Below are 14,798 nucleotides of genomic sequence, written 5' to 3'. Positions count from 1 at the left end.
TTGCATCAGAATTATTCGTTACCTACTCTCCTCCACTCAACTATTTATCCAGCTCGGAAAACAGAAATCCAAAGTATTTGAAACAAACAAGGGCACCCCCCCAAGGAGACGCCTTATTCATCGTATATCTGGAGGCGACCCTACGAAATGTCAGGAATAATATCCTCAGAAATATTACAGAAGTCATCTTTGCAGATGACATAGATTTCACGGCAACAGACCCCCAACTAGAAAGTACTATGGACAAATTGGCCAACACTTTTGAAAAATCATTCCTAAAAATTAACACTGAGAAAACAGAATACACTATAGTGAGGCGATATGACAAACGACACGAGGAAAAATTGAGGCATACAAAGAAACTTGGCACTCTCTTAGGAGATACAGAAGACATGATACGAAGAAAATCACTAGCAACATTCACGCTCAAAAGATTAAACAACATATGGTTGAGAGGCAAACAACTCAGGACTTAGTTAGGGAATTAATTAGTTTCTTTTTATTAATAATAAAAAATATTTTTAGAATAGCCGCATTATATTGATTATATAAAGTATTAACAATTCAAATGGACTTGAGCAATTTATTCCAACAGTATGGTGATCTAATTGCTAAAACCCCAAACAAGATCACAATAGTGGGATGTGGGCAGGTGGGGATGGCCTGCTGCTTCTCTCTCATAATGCAGGCAAGAGTGGAATAGTCACATTCTAGAAAATTCCAAGCGAAATTGTTTTGATAGATATTCCTCAGTGTGCCACTAAAATGGAGGGTGAAGAAATGGATCTTAAACATGGAATGGCATTTTTCCCCGGCTGCAGTATATCCGCCAGCACTGGTTAATGTGTGGATGGATGAGTAGATTACTCCAAGACTGCCAATTCGCGGATTTGTATCATCACTGCCGGAGCCAGGCAAATTGCGGGAGAGTCACGAGTCGACTTGGTCGGAAGGAACGTCGCTATTTTCAAACGTGATATTTGTTAGCGATTTCGCAGAAATAGTCCCAAATCTGGTCCGATACAGTCCTGACTGTATTCTGCTGGTCGTATCTAATCCAGGTAGTTATATGGCCATTTTGTAGTCGACATATTAACCTACGTTACTTGGAAGTTGAGTGGACTTGCCAAATCGCGAGTAATCGGGTCGGGAACTTCGCTGGACTCCTCTCGACTGCGAGTCATGTTGTCCGAACACTTCAAAGTTTCACCCTTTAATATCCATGTCTCCATCATCGGGGAGCACGGGGACTCGAGCGGTAGGCATGTTTGTTTATTTAAGTTCCCGTGTGGAGTACTACCTAGATCTGTGGGGTTCTTCTCAATGACCTGGAAATGACTCAGGATGAGAGGAACAAAATTTACAATCTTCACGGCGATGTTGTTAAAAGGTATGGGAAGAACATGACAATAGTGCTTACGAAATAATAAAACGGAAAGGGTACACCTCCTGGGCTATTGGAGTGTGTGTTGCTGCTATTTGTAGATCAATAGTGTCTGACTTGAACATTGTCATTCCTGTGTCAGTCCACTTAAACGTAGTAGCTGTTTTTATTTGGCTAAGATATACCCAGAAATAACTCGGAGGCTTTCCTGTCTATGCCATGTGTCATTGGAGCGGGGGGATCATTAAGTTGTCAAACTCAATTTGAGTAAAGAAGAAATGACAATCATGAAGAAGATGCCAGTCTAATGGAGCAAGTCATTGAAAGTATATCACCCACTCTATAGTATTAACTATTAAATACTACTAATTCATTGAAGGATAACAACAAGCTAAAAATAAAGTTAACCAAATGACGTTTTCTTTTTCTGTATTTTGATTAAGACTCAATAATCTTTTCATTGTTCATTATTTTGTCTCCCAGGGTTATCGGTGAGTGTAGCCGGAGTATTTTATGTTTAATGACTTCACATATTTTCTGAAGTTTGATGTCACAAGACCATTTATGTAAAAACAATTGGAGCTACCTTGACACTCGCATGGAATATCATCTCTAATTCCTTTGCCAAGAGATCATATTTTATTAGCTTTTCTAATTCCAATTATTGTAAGTTTTCTGTTGACGTTTTCTTCACTTCAAAAAGAATATACGGTTATGTTTCTTATCAAACATAATAGATCCGGCTTATTATCTCCAAGAATTGTCTTAAAGAGTGTTCACTGCCCGATTCTGAATCTATCTGACGTCAATAAGACGAAATCTCTGGAATCTGATGGACAAGGATTGTTTGAGGATCGCAATTTTTTTCCGTGTTGGGTTGAAGATCTGCTAGGCCCACAAATGCCACCGCAGGGGGAACTGTTGACGAATACGACTTGCACCCTCTCGCTTCCTGTCAGAGTGCTGGTAAACTCAACGTTATCATACAGAGAACCCTAGCTTTTGCAGGTGTCCCGTTAATCTTCGAACCATTTGGACTGAATAGAGAAGACGGCAAATGCCCAGACGGCCTGTCCGCGTTTTCATACGAGACAAGGAAATCCCTTATTTTTGATTCTACTTGCTTAGACACATTTTCGCGCGAATATCTCGCTTAGTCACCTGTCGATCCTGGGCACGCGTCAGGGCAAGACAAGAATCACAGGATTCTCAAGAACGGCCACTTTTAAAACTCGATGTCCAAGTGCTTTGGAGTCCTCCAGCATTTTCTGCCTTTAAACGCTTTGGTTTCTTGCTTGCTCGGTTGCCGGGTATCAAAAATAAGACACTACTCGAGAAAGTCATCTTGGCTTTTGAAACGTCTATCGATCGCTGTGATCTGTGACAAAAGCTTTGCTATTTGCAAGGGTAGTCGAGCGTCTAGTAAAGCCTTTAACTAGTTTCTCATTTTATCTAAAAATTTTTCAAACATTTCACTATATCAATAATCTAATTTTAAAGAAGTTAACAAATCAATTATCTCTTTTAACAAATTCATTCGTCACTGATCAACAGCTAATTTAATCCCAATCTACCTCGTAATAAATTTATCTGTAAAATAAGATAATTTTTTTTAGTATGAATAGTTTATTACAAAAAAAAGGAATTCGGTCAAGTGTTGAAAGCTTCATGGACGGGAAGCCGGCGCGATCGAGAAAGAATTAGAGCGTACTATCGCGAAGGATATCCGCTCGTAAAACCATCTTGATTCGCGGGCGTCGCCTGTGAGAGCAAACATGCGGGACCCGATATCCTGAACGAAGTTGATTGCCTTACTGCCCAAGGAACTGGAAGTCTCAACTGCGATAAGATAAATAAACTTTCGTGGTTCTCTTGCTATTATTTTGTCCTTCCTCAGAGTATTTGTTTTCTGTCATCTCATCATGTCTCCTCTTCATTGAGTTAGCTCCCCTTTGGCGAGTGTTCGACACTGCATAATCTTTGTCGAGAATCAATGCTTTAGTCATTACGTCTTCGAAACCATGTCTATATTCTACGAACATTCCTTCCAACGTCTTCTTTAATGCAATCGTTTGGATGTACGCCAGAATACTGTCTTTAATGCCAATCAAATCCATGTATATTTTAAAATACTTGGAGGTGATCGCATCCCAGGTAATGATGATCGAAAGTATTTTGACTTTGGCTTTGCAAATTGTTTCTAATTCACTTGCCAGGATATCATATTTATGAAGTTTTTCAACTTCAACTGCTTTTAAATTATCCACACACGTCACTTCAATCTCTATTAGCCATACAGTCCGACCCCGAATGGGGCAGACCCCAGGGGTGGGGCACCCCGCATTTTGGGGCACTTTTTTTTGGCCACATTTTGGCAGAGTAAAATGAAAAATCGATAAAAAATACGGAAATTTTGGGCCACTATAAAATTGTGGGGAATGATAAAAAAAACCGAGAAAGTCGTTTGTCCGAATAAATGACGATACTTTTAGCTTTAAACAGGGAAAAGAAAGAGTCAACGTGCTTCTTTGTTGCAATTCTATGGGAGAAAAACCTTTAAAGATTATTACTCAAATTATCTGATTCAGTTTTTGTGCTTTGAGAATGATGACGGTCGATAAACAAAATAAACCTTCGTCAGGTAATTCTGCTAATTTCTAAAAGCTGAGAAAAATTTGATCGAAGTTTAACAAATTGAAAAGATTCGTGATTCCGTAAGAATTGAAGATAGCATTACAGAAGAATTAATCAACAATGCCGTTAACGAAACATTGAATGGGGAAAATGACGAATTTGTCGATAATATTTATAACGAAGGTTTAGAAAACGATAACATGGAAACAATTCTAAGAGAAACGCAAGATTCTCTTGATCAGTTAGAGAAGAAAATTTTCACATATCTCCTGAAATGCTCAAAGAATTTTACGATTTTCGACTTAATTTTATGAAAAATGTAAGAAGTAAAAGGAAAACTGGGGATAAATTAACTGATTATTTTTCTAAAATTGATTTTTGATGTTTAAAATCTCTGTTTTTATTAAACCTCTGTTTTTGGGGCACCGCCGCTTTTTGGGGCACTTGGTGCCCCAATTCGGGGTCGGACTGTATCTGGTTTAATTTTTTGTCGTATAAAAAAATGTCCGGCTTGTTATATTGAATTTTTAATTCGGTATGGATAGTAGTGTCAACTCGTAATTCAGCACGATCATTGGTAATTACGGTTTGAATAGAGTGAGTCTTTAACCTTTTTGATTTTTTGAATCCAAATTTTCTGCATAGGTGCATGTGTATGCATTTAACAATTTCGTTATGTCTCCTTGTATAATCAGAATTAAGCATTCTATTGCATCGAGTTGCCAAATGGTCGACTGTCATTTCGAACCAAGCTCGCGGAAGAAAATATTTCTGTCCTGCAGAAGGAAGAACATGGCTTCAGATTTAGGGGAAATATTTCCTTTTACAATTCATTTTGAGGATGTCTGTAAATCGAAAGTCTCATTATAAAGTGATTCAAATAATTTTGAATGGAGACTTTTCTTTTTAATAGCTGATAAGAGACACTCAATCTGCAGACTCTTTAGTGTCTGTTCAATGTGCTGGGTTGATTCATATTTTATTTGCAAGAATTCTGTAATTGTGGCCATATGTGACTTTTTTGTTGTTCAGCCCACAGAATTCCTGCACTCTTCAGAGAAGTAAGTTTTCGCCTTTCCAGACTTGTTTTGAAATCAATCAACATTTTCTCAGCTTTGAAAGTGATTGATATCAGTCCCCTTCTAAACATATTCCTCGGTAAGTAAAGTCTTTCTTTGCAAGCTGGTTTCATATGCACATTCAAATTCATAATTATCTTTCTGACTAATTTATTAATTTCTTCAAATTCACAGGGTTCTAAGTCAATGAGGCCAATATAGTAATTGCACAGTGATAGAGCATGTTCATTGATTGCTTTAAATAAATTTACTGAGTTTAATTTAGTTTCCAATAACTTTTCAATACGGTTTTGCATTTCTTCTTTAATATTTTTGAGTACGTCTTCTTTGAGTACTTTACTACATCTGTTTTCTAAAACTCCCAAATATCTGTAGCTGTCCAGACCATCCAACAATTTACCATCATTTCTCAATAGGTAATTCAAAGTAATAGTTCACATCGTCCATCATCCACGCCAATGTCTCCTCTTCTTTGGACAATAGCTTCAAGTCTGCAATGAATGGAAAGTGATTTGTAGAAAAGATTAAGGAATTAATGGCACCAGAATTTATTGATATATTTGGATATTTTGAAGATAAAAGTCTACTTAACGGATCCAAAACAAGTACAAATAATTGGGGCGACAGAGAGTCGCCTTGGAGTATACCACCTTCTATATCAGGAGTCTCCAAACCCCGGCCCGCCATGTGATTTAATCCGGCCCGGCTGTTGTAAATATCTTTTTGTGACAACAGACTTGACGCCTGATTACAATAAAATATATAAAACGAAAAGTCAGTTTCATCATTCTCATTAAAAGCTAATGTTTAAATCTTTTTTTGTTATTCTGTCTTCTTAGTCGTAGTTAAAAAATTAGGAACATTATTAAATCTAATTGATTTTACACTATGGCCCACGGTCATCTACCAAATATTCTATCCGGCCCGCGTTGTCAAAAGTTTGGAGACCCCTGTTCTATATTAACAGTTCCCAGCTGTTTTTTTCCCAATCTCAAAGAGACTTTTCAGTTTGGAATAATTGACATAATAAAACTAGTTATCCAATTAGGCAGTCCAGAGTTTTCGAGGATTTCAACAAGAAAGTCATGGCTAACTGAGTCAAATGCTTTCTTGAAGTCGATCCGTGCACAAAATAATTTATTAAACTACTATTTTAGAGTTTAACAAAAAGTGAGTTTTAGTATAAACTTCTATTTTTGAAATTTAAGAATCACCAAATATGTTATATCGTATGTTATATCAAATTTCTTCAATGCTTGTAATTACCGAAAATAAAATCGCCACGGCTTGCGATGAAGGGTTTGTGAAAATTTGGAGGTCGGTACAAAACATGTATTAACACATTTAAGTATATAGCACATTTCAATTTTTAGATCGAGCAGGATAAAGGACATGTGATAACTTGTCCTCCGATGGACACACATGATGTATTTGATGACCTCAAATCATATAATTTTATTATTAAAAAACATGCAAATCTCGACGATTTTTGAAGTTAGAATATATTGTGACATTTCATTAGAGTCATTTAGTCAAAATATTGGATTGTGTGCTTCTAGACTCCATCACTTTATTATAACAGGAGACGAGTCTGGAAGATTAATAAAGTGGGATTTAGTGACAATAGATTAATTAAGATAATTAAATTATATGTAATCATAATTACTATTTCATACTCACTCGTTTCCGCTCGGGCCACCACCACTCACTAAACTCCTACGCTCACATCATTGAACGCGTGATCTCCCCGTATGCAACCTCTGCTGTGCCGAAGATCACTCAACTGACCACCTTTTCCGCTGCCCTGTTCTCCTCCCTGTCCGCAGAAATTTGCTGTCCACTCCCCCGAGGTCCTTTGGGAGCAACCAACCCGCGAAGGCGCTGTGTTTCTTGCTAGCCCCGGTCTCATACCCTAATGTGACCGGGTTATGCAACAACAACAACAACTATTCTAAAGATATAACCAATTTCATCAATAACATAAGTCACGATTGCACTCAAATTTGTGTTGAGTCCAAAAACGCCAGCTAGTTGTTATCGAATCGATTACATTGACGGAAAAATGCTCAATAGAAGAGGTGTCAAGTACAGTAATGAAGTCGGCATTTAATGCAGATAATTCAAAATTGGTCGTTTATTACAGCTGTGGAAGTATACATATTTTGAACGAGAAAATTCAAAAACAACGTATCAAAAATGTTCTACGTTTTTGGTATTTTATTTGATTATTTTATTTTTTATATGAGGACTGTCTAATCGAGAATATCGTGTGGTCTTGGGATGGGACCTGCATAGCTGCCAATTCAGAAATAACTAAAAATAAAATATTTTCTTGGAACATTTTGAAATTGAATGAACAAACTTTTAACGAATTTAATGTCACCGGCCGTAGGATAGACGGCGCCGTTGAGTGGACACTAAGCAATATTTTAATTAAAAATATTTTTACAATAATAATCTCCATTAAAAAATCAAAATTATTTAAATAATTTATTAAATATTCCTAATTTTTTTGTTTAAATTAAGAATCGCGTGAGAATGGTTTTGTTGTATCTATTGCAATCCTTTGTTGAAAAATTAATTAATTATATTGAAACTGTCTTGATAGAAGATGAAACACAGACGAAAGCGTTTTAAAATACGTTCTCTCTCAAAAATTTTATTTATGAGCAATCTGTGCTTTTCATTCTGAAAAATGGTAAAAAACTAAGATTCTTCACTATCGAACAAAGAATTTAAGATGAAAACAATTTAGGTAAATATAAAATCAAATTTTGTAGGCTGAACACAATTTAAACCATTTTGGTCGTGATAGGCTTTATTCCAAACTCTGTGAAGAAATTTATCCGATTACGAGAAGAGAGGTCCTTACTGTTGTAAGCCGTGTGAAGTTTGCCAGGTTTAATATTTATGAGCAATATAGGCGATGCGTTTGATGGCCACTAAACAACTATTACTCCTATTATAGCTTATGACCACGAGATCGTTATCTCATAGATCTAATTGACTTAAGAAGATATGCTGATATTAATGATGGGTATTCGTGATTTAATATTGTAGTTGTTAGTATTAATAGACTCATTTTCAAAATTTGGAGTCGTTGAACCTGCAAAGACAAAAATGCTATTGAAATTTCAAAATTAATAAAATCAATTTTTTGCACTATTGGACATCCAATTCTTTTGCATAGTGACAATGGAAAGGAATTTAGAAACTCCTTGTTAGGAATGTATGCAAGGAGTTTGGAAATAAACAAGTTTTCGGCAGGCCAAGAGCACCTTGGGTCAGGGCCAAGTAGAAAGGTCGCTTAAGAAAAATTTAATTATATAGATTCAATCAATCTATAAAAAGATGGATATCGGCTACAAGGAAATTCGACAAGAGGATATAAATGTCGGAGATTCTGTTATTATCCGACATGATAGAGACGCAAATGTGAATAATAGGAAATATCCTCTTCACGATGAAATATCTTCAGAGAAATTTTTATATCGTCGACAAAAAAAATAATTTATGTGTGTTAAAAGATGAAAATGGAACGAAATTGAATCCATTCACATTAGTAGACTCAAACGATTAGTTTAAAATTTTGGTTAATAAATTTTAAAATTGTATAAAAAGTTTTTCAACTTAAATAAGAAGCAAACACACCGCGGCCGAAGGCCGCATAGGGGAATAGTTGGATTCCAAAAAAAATCCGGCCGTAGGCCAATTGGTTTAGGTTGGACTTTAAAAACTACACCACCGCGGCCGAAGGCCGCATAGGGGAATAGTGGATTCCAAAAAAATCCGGCCGTAGGCCAATTGGTTTAGGTTGGACTTACTACCTGAACGCCTAAGGCTGGATAAGAAGTAATACGTGTGCAGCAATTAAGGTTTGGTTAGGTTCCCTTAGAAATCTGTACTGGTCATCTCTAAAATTGCTGTTAGGATACCAACGTCTATTTTATTTAATAAATTTTACAAATAAATTCGATTTTATAACTATTAAAAAGTATTATTTTAAAATGGTAAACCTCGAAATATAATAAACATTATGATTTTTAATCAATAATCGTAGAAAAAACGTGTGTGTTGGTTTTTGTTAGCTCTCTTATTTCTCAAAAGTCACCAAATTCATCGAAAATAGGCTTAAAATGGGACTTGGAAAAAATTAAGGTATGTTTTTATATGAGCAAAATTGAAAAAAATGAGATTTTGAAAGTGTCCAACGAACGGCGGCCGTCCAGCCTACGGCCGGTGACATTTTTTAATCAAGAGAGAAAAATAAATAAAACATTATGAATATAAATAAAATATTATTTCAATTAATTTAATTAATTTTTTACATCAACATTAATTAATAAGAATTTAAAAATGTTGGTTCAAAAAGAATCCACGATTATTAAAATAATGTCAATATTAAAAAATCACATAAACTTGAGAAAAACATTCCTTTAATGGGCTAATGATTTACAAAGTTGACAGAAGCAATTATTTAGATATATCGCCACTCTTGTGTGATACAAGATAAATGAAGTAGCACTTTCAAGAAAAAAACTATGGAAAAAGTTGGCACGATTTTGCAATAACATATTTCACATATGAACAAATTCAAACGAGGATTCAAACGTTTCTCCCACTACTGTTGATACGAATGATTCTTTACTAAATCTAACTGAAGCATTTGTTTCCGCAAATATTCAATTATATAAACTAAGGAATTCTGTATTAAGATATTTTTTTTAATACGATTGGACTCGAGTTACTTTTAAAATCAAAATGTCGAAACAATGTCAAAATTTTGGCCAAAATACGTGTTAATGAGATAATCGGATTGTGAATTAATGGAAAGATTTTCTTTATTGTAGACAAGACTGATGCCGGTAAAGAAAAATTTATAAATATTCTTATTGGGGAGATAACGAATTTTCAAGAATTTAATAATTAACCTGACATAAATACTTGGATTTTTTGATGATGTTTGATTGAAAATGACTATTGAATTGCAAGATATTGTTGTTTGCTTTGTAACTAAGAAATATAAAAATGCAGGATTGATCAAATGAAAAATTAAGTCACGAAGTCCACTTATCTTGAAAAATTACAAATTCAATGAGTTATGTGTGAAATCGAGCAAGACGTAAACAGTTGTTAACAGTAAAAAATGTAAATCGAAATGGGTACATAGAAGAGAACATCTGATAACATATGGAAAACGGTCATTTTTGGGAAAATCAATGTTTGATGTCTCTAATAATAAAAAACTTAAAGTATTTATGGTGAAACTCGACATGCTTTTCAAAAATGCAATATTCCGGCAGCCGTAAAGTACGGAGGAGGAAGATTAATGATTTGGGAATGTTTCTCATATGTGGGGAATCTTTTTTTATTAAAAGGAAAATGAATAGCATCAATGATATTAATCTTTAACAAATGACTTTGTAGAATCGCCCAAGGGGGGCTAAAATCATTTATTTTCCAACAAGATAACGCTCCATGCTACAAAGCCACATTGTAACCAAATATTTGAAAGACAATAAACACGAAATACTAAATTGGCCATTCCAATCATCAGATCTTAATCATATAGAACATCTTTGTGTCATGAAAAAATCGGAATTATCAAAAAAACCGCCCAAAACATTAAGGAATTGGAGATACGGTTATTTAAAATTTAGGCGTCTGTACCAAAAACTTATTTGAAAAATTTTTGTCTTTTCGCTGAAAAAAGAAGCTACGAAGCAAATTGACGCTCTCCATCATGTTAATTTTAGCATTTGTCACTTAAAATTAAAAAATCCAATTTTTTTGGTCAGATAAATTAGAAATGTTTGCTTTGAAATACAAATATATAGATAATCTGCTTAAATTTATAAATAAGGTAGTTTGGCAAATCCGACGAATAATAGTTTTACTTAAAAACACAAAAAATCAATAAACATCCGAATTTTTTTAAATTTTTCAATCTAATTTTTGATACGCTCCGTATATAACAAGTGTCCTGGGTTCGACTGCATTTAGAACATTTTTAAATAGTCAAATGATTCCATCCGTCTTATGGTGTTCAAATAATACAATCGGACTTTGGTTTGACCAACTTCGAGGAGAATAAACCGAATTTCCCTAATATATTGAACTTTTAAAGGACGGAAAATTTGCAAACTTCACAATTTCAAATGACTTTTCTGACAATGTCATTCTTTACAGTGAATTATCTTTGTCGAAATTCATATTCAATTTTATTTACTCCTCCGAGTGAAAACTCGTGTAATGATTTCGCGGCAAGCTCAATTTTGTTTTCATTTTCGCAAGATATGATTAATTTAAGATAGTCAGTGAATTTATTGCAAATTTACAATACCTGTCATTGATAATGGTAAAATTCACCATTTTCTTTATAAGTCTAGATTTTCGGTGCCTCGAAGATTTTCGGGGATTTTATCATGTCAAACATCCTTTAAAATTTGATATTCTACGCAGCTTGGGGAGTAATGTCCCCCCTGTAATGTCAGTCCTCTGAGTAGTCGTCCTCTGAGTAGTATACTTATACTTGGGGAGTAATGTCCCCCATGTGATGTCAGTCCTCTGAGTAGTATACTTGGGGAGTAATGTCCCCCCTGTAATGTCAGTCCTCTGAGTAGTATACTTGGGGAGTAATGTCCCCCCTGTAATGTCAGTCCTCTGAGTAGTATACTTGGGGAGTAATGTCCCCCCTGTAATGTCAGTCCTCTGAGTAGTATACTTGGGGAGTAATGTCCCCCATGTAATGTCAGTCCTCTGAGTAGTATACTTGGGGAGTAATGTCCCCCCTGTAATGTCAGTCCTCTGAGTAGTATACGTGGGGAGTAATGTCCCCCCTGTAATGTCAGTCCTCTGAGTAGTCCACTTGGGGAGTAATGTCCCCCCTGTAATGTCAGTCCTCTGAGTAGTATACGTGGGGAGTAATGTCCCCCATGTAATGTCAGTCCTCTGAGTAGTATACTTGGGGAGTAATGTCCCCCCTGTAATGTCAGTCCTCTGAGTAGTATACGTGGGGAGTAATGTCCCCCCTGTAATGTCAGTCCTCTGAGTAGTATACTTGGGGAGTAATGTCCCCCATGTGATGTCAGTCCTCTGAGTAGTATACTTGGGGAGTAATGTCCCCCCTGTAATGTCAGTCCTCTGAGTAGTATACTTGGGGAGTAATGTCCCCCCTGTAATGTCAGTCCTCTGAGTAGTATACTTGGGGAGTAATGTCCCCCCTGTAATGTCAGTCCTCTGAGTGAGTAGTATACTTGGGGAGTGGGGAGTAATGTCCCCCCTGTGTAATGTCAGTCCTCTCCTGAGTAAGTATCCTTGGTAGTAGGGAGGGGGAGTAATGTCCCCCCTGTGAATGTCAGTCCTCTGAGTAGTATACTTGGGGAGTAATGTCCCCCCTGTGATGTCAGTCCTCTGAGTAGTATACTTGGGGAGTAATGTCCCCCATGTGATGTCAGTCCTCTGAGTAGTATACTTGGGGAGTAATGTCCCCCATGTGATGTCAGTCCTCTGAGTAGTATACTTGGGGAGTAATGTCCCCCCTGTGATGTCAGTCCTCTGAGTAGTATACTTGGGGAGTAATGTCCCCCTGTAATGTCAGTCCTCTGAGTAGTATACTTGGGGAGTAATGTCCCCCCTGTAATGTCAGTCCTCTGAGTAGTATACTTGGGGAGTAATGTCCCCCATGTGATGTCAGTCCTCTGAGTAGTATACTTGGGGAGTAATGTCCCCCCTGTGATGTCAGTCCTCTGAGTAGTATACTTGGGGAGTAATGTCCCCCCTGTAATGTCAGTCCTCTGAGTAGTATACTTGGGGAGTAATGTCCCCCCTGTGATGTCAGTCCTCTGAGTAGTATACTTGGGGAGTAATGTCCCCCCTGTAATGTCAGTCCTCTGAGTAGTTACTTCGTCGTGGAATAGATCAGCAAGTTGTTTCCTCAGTTGCCTGTTCTTTTCTCATTCCCTGTAGTACTTGTCCCTCCAGTCGAGTTGTGGGCAGAGGGAACACCTCCCTTCGCGGGACAACACATCCGAGTGGAGACCCCTCACTTCCATACGCCGACTCCACCGAACTGTTCAGCAGGCCAACCCACCGATTCCTCTCCTCCACCGACCGTGCTCGAATGTACCACACGGTGTCCTTCGTCCATATGTCCAACTGGCATTACACACCAACCATACTATCACTTGCACCTCCTTCACACACACCCACGAGTCCTATAACACACGTCCTCCCACGTTTTGTAGTAACTCAGACTCCCCTTCTCTAAAATAAAGTATCTCTCCTGCCACCCGTATATGTAATTCGTCCATTTTAATAGTGTCGATTTATATTCCACACTAGTCACTGATCCACCACAGCTTCCCAACGAATCACAGAACATACTTTTTATATTTTATTACTATTTATTTTATATTTTATATTTACTTTTTTCTAATATATATAAAAACTTTATTTGTCTTTTTGCAAACCTTTATCTTGGAGTGAGACAACGGACATCTGGAAACTTTAGATTAGTTGCCGTGAATACTCTAAAAAGCTCAAATAAACTGCTGAGAGGTTTAGAAAACAGATAGTTTGATGTTATCAGCCAAGTTTCCGTGAACAGGGCCGAAAGTATATTTTCAATTATTCCGAATTGTGATATATTTGTGACATATATTACAGAAGAATGTTGCTCTTCAGAAATTAAAAAATGGTCGAAACTTAACTTACATTAGCATTAATACAGTTTCTCGGAGAATTGAGAGCATATCTGACGATCTTCATTACCAGCTACTCACTGAATCCAAGTTTTTCGTACACTATTTTAGACGCCAAACAGAATCAAGTCTCGCATTGATTTTTATTACTTAATAAAGCCTTCTTTTCATTAATAACATAAAATATTTTTTGTGCGGCCCGCAAAGATATTCTTAATTATCGATTCGGCCCATGAGCTAAAAGATTTGATATTCCCTTTCTCGCAATTCAATAAAATCTATTAACTGATTTTATTCTTATTACCCCTACTTAAAATGAAACGATTGTTCAGAGTTAAAGTTGAAAAAATATATTTTTAATTAAAAATAATTTTCTTTGGATGATGAAAGCTTAAAAGCACTCGAATATTGATTTTTATAATGCTCAAATACCAACAAATAAAACTCAAAAATAAAATTTTCAACTGTCATCGACTAGATTTTTTACGCCTGCATTTTATTTCCAAGATCTTTATTAGTTCATTTAGGTCTTTGATTTTTTCTTCATAATCTTCTTTGAGTTGCTGAATTCTTCTCTGATAAACTTGTTGATCAAAAAACTGATTCTGCCCTCTTAAGATTTCTTCCAGATCTCTTATTTTCGACTCATACTATTTATATTGAATAAATTTAATAAAATTATAGTTCACCGAGGCCTTAGTTAAGGCAGACTCAGATTGTGCAGCTTTTTTATCTTCAAATGCAGCTTGCTGTATTTCTTTGATTTCTTTTTCATCTTTTTTATGTTTTTAAAATCAAACATTTATTAATGATAAATTAGCTATAAACGTTTATTGAGAGATTCGTTTAAAAGAGAAACATTTTTTAGTTCTTCTTCATTAGTTTTTAGCTGTTCCTTCAAAATATAATTGGATTTTAATTGAAGGTTAAAATTCTATAGTATTAAATTTCTATAGAAAAACATTAAATAAATCCTCTATTTCTGATATAATATTTACA

At 35.9% G+C, this 14,798-nt stretch overlaps 1 pseudogene; it reads left to right on the top strand.

The window, feature by feature from the left end:
• The first annotated feature begins 568 nt into the window (after nt 1–568).
• On the top strand, nt 569–6,061 carry LOC115226835 (annotated as a pseudogene).
• Nucleotides 6,062–14,798: the final 8,737 nt, after the last annotated feature.

This window comes from Octopus sinensis, unplaced genomic scaffold, assembly GCF_006345805.1.
Source record: "Octopus sinensis unplaced genomic scaffold, ASM634580v1 Contig00040, whole genome shotgun sequence".
Taxonomy (NCBI): Eukaryota; Metazoa; Mollusca; class Cephalopoda; order Octopoda; family Octopodidae; genus Octopus; species Octopus sinensis.
The sequence above is the reverse complement of the archived record's forward strand: the minus strand, read 5'-3'. Positions and strand labels throughout refer to the sequence as shown.